Source organism: Sciurus vulgaris (genome assembly GCF_902686455.1).
Source record: "Sciurus vulgaris genome assembly, chromosome: 2".
Classification (NCBI taxonomy): Eukaryota; Metazoa; Chordata; class Mammalia; order Rodentia; family Sciuridae; genus Sciurus; species Sciurus vulgaris.
This window is the reverse complement of record NC_136462.1, coordinates 71,372,271-71,375,184: the sequence shown is the minus strand read 5'-3', so window position 1 is coordinate 71,375,184 and position 2,914 is coordinate 71,372,271. Positions and strand designations below refer to the sequence as shown.

Genomic DNA, 2,914 nt, shown 5'->3' with positions numbered 1-2,914 from the left:
TGTGAAGCAAGCAAAATCGATAGAAGGTTGCCCTTTAAAGTTAGTAAAATAATTTAGGACAAGTCCAGATGAAATAGTAATGCTTCACTGGGAAAGGGTACACCCCATAGTTTTCAAATCCCCTTCCGAAATTAAAATTGAGAGCTCAGTTCCATACCCAGATAATTTGTAGATTCAGGCTAATATGTGCCTTCTACTTTAAGGTGTGATGAGTTGTGAAGTCTTCCTCAATATCTGGCATATATACGAATGGTTTCAGGGAAATAGTCATTTACTTGCATTCCTGCTACTGGCATAATTCAAGTAATTTGAGGTTGTGCAAAGCAGGGGGAAAATCAAATCAAGCCAAGACAGCGGACACCAAAAAGAAGATAAACTTCTCAGAGGTAACTTGAGGGAAGATACCAGTCTTCACTTAGCCCTTTCACTGCCATACAGTTCCAAGAATTTGCTTCAACAAACAGCTTACTTATTGAGGTAGATGAGCCTGTTTCCTGGTTTGGCCATTCATTTGTTCATTCACCAGACTATTAACTGTCATTGTATGGAATCACTCATGATATGGCTGATTATGAAGGTCAAAACTAGTGCCAGAAGGAGTAAAGGTCTACCCCTAGGGCACCTTGTCTGGATTTCCTCTCCATAATTTTGTTTTGATGACTTCCAGATAGCCTGAAGATTGTTACCATACAAAGAACAGCAGGCAAATGGTTTTTTTTTTTCCTTTTGTTGGGTTTTCCTTTGCCTTCTCCACTTCTTTTATAGAGCATGTAGTCCTGCTAACTGAAGCACTCTCAATGCAAAACGCAACAGCCTGGAGAACATGTTTTGGCTTTGGCTAACCCCCAAAAGCCTGAGCAGTCATTGAAGATAGTCACACAAAAACCTGGCTGATGTCAACCCATTCTTGGCATCAGGATCCCTGAAATTATCAGTGCTAGTGAATTTCTATTTTCAAATCTATTTAGTGAAATGAGAAGTGTTTCACCATCAGCAAATTATTCTTTAATTATTAGGTTCTATTGAGTTTCAGGTATCATCTCAGAGATGGGAGGAAAAGGACAAGAAGCAAACTTTTAAGTTAATACTTTCCATGTTGCTGGAGGTCAAGGAAGTAGGAGGTGAATTAATTTTCCCTCTGCTTTAGGAAAAATCCTTCATTTAATTTTTGTTTTTAATTTGAATTGACAGAATAAAAATTGTCTCAACTCTTGCTTCCTACAAAAGAAATTCCTTTTTGTGAGACTCATATTGTCACATTAAGACATTTTAATATTTTTCTGTCACTCAGTAAGTCTTATATTGCAATAGAATTCATGCATTTATTCCTATCTATAATAGATTATCTCATTGCATTTTTGGTAATATGTGAAACTACAGTAATTTAATTTTAATTTAAAAATGTTTCCAATACTCTCCAAATATTAAGGTGTATCACTATCCCTGAAAGCACACAGAAACCACTCCGGATGCAGGAACTCAGGCAAGAGATTTTATTAAGCAGACAGGCAGAGTGTCTGCCTGCAGGGTGAGTGAGAGAGAGAAAATGAGAGAGTGAGTGTGTGTGTATGAGAGAGAGAGAGAGAGAGAGAGAGAGAGAGAGAGAGTGAAAGTGAGGAGGAGAGAGAGAGAGAATGGTGGGGGAGCTATTCTTAAGTAGTCGCATTTCATGGGCTAATAACAATGGACCAATGGCTGGCAAGGAGGTTTGCAAGCTAACAATCTGGACCAATTACTGGCTAGGAAGTTCTCTGGCTAACAATCTGAGTTGTAAAGTGGTATGGGGGAGGCAGAATAATGGTAGCAGCAAAATAGCAGATCTGATGCCAATATTCCTCCCTTTTTGTTTTTACAGGTACTAGGGGTGGAATGATGGTCTTTCTTCTGTAGCTTCTTCCTGCTGGTTGGGGCAAAGAGTCTTATTCCGCCAGTAGAGGGAAGGCTGGACCAGGTCAGTCACGATGGCCATGAAATCGAAGAAACCCTCAAAGTGGTAGCACTTAATCCAGTTGAAGAGATAGAAGGTGCGGTAGACACCCAACGCAAACAAGTAGTGGCTTGTGATGGTCTCTGCCTCACCAGTCTTGCTCACCATGAACAGTTGCAACAAGATGGTCACTGACTCCAGGTAGATAGAGAAGGTCCAGAGGATCTCTAGAGGGGTGAAGTCATGGTTGATCAGGAATGGCAGGATGGCCTTGGGAAGACAACGAACTCCACCCAAAATGTATCATGGTTCCCATCGTTAGTGGCTTTGAACTTGCTGTAAATCATCCAGACCATGGTGAAAGAGCAGGCTATGTAGACCTACCTTCACCCATGTATTGTAAAGTGAGATGTAGTTAGTTGGTGAAGAGGTCCAGGTAGTGGGCAGTGAACACCACAGCAAACAGGACCTGGCTTTTCCCTGAAATCCCAGCACCTGAACGAGACTTCCAGATCTTAAGCAGTAGCAAGATGATGGCTAGGAGATGGGCGAGGTCTCCCAGGAATTGAAAGAGATTCATGGCTGGGGGCGCTCTGGCAGGGCTGAGCTGGAGGGAGGCAGGCTGGTGGGGGCTGCCCCCCAGGGCTGCTGTTCTGCCAGGCGGTGGGCAGAGGGGAGGGAGAGGGACCCTCCAATGGGGTCCACTCCAGGGAGGGGAAAGAGGAGGAGAAGAAGCCAAAAGGAGATGTTTGGGTTTGCAGGAAGAGTAAAGACCAGGTTTAGTGCACAAGAAAGAGAAAGCTTGAAGATAAGGAATCCCTTTCCATCTGCCCACTCGCTCACAGGAGTTGTATGCCATTATGTGGCCATTTTGGATTGATTTTGGGTGGTTTTAGGCCAGGAGTCAGGTAAAGGGGTTTAAGATTGTCTAGTAGACACCCCAGGGGTGAATCTGCCAAAATGGAGGACCCAGATCCCATGGTGGAG

General features: G+C 43.1%; 1 pseudogene across 1 annotated transcript; it reads right to left on the bottom strand.

Annotated features, from left to right (window-relative positions):
- Positions 1 to 1,858: 1,858 nt before the first annotated feature.
- On the bottom strand, positions 1,859 to 2,638 carry LOC306655289 (ER lumen protein-retaining receptor 1-like; annotated as a pseudogene). Its single transcript has one exon. The product of its transcript is annotated as an ER lumen protein-retaining receptor 1-like (transcript).
- Between the last annotated feature and the right edge of the window lie 276 nt (positions 2,639 to 2,914).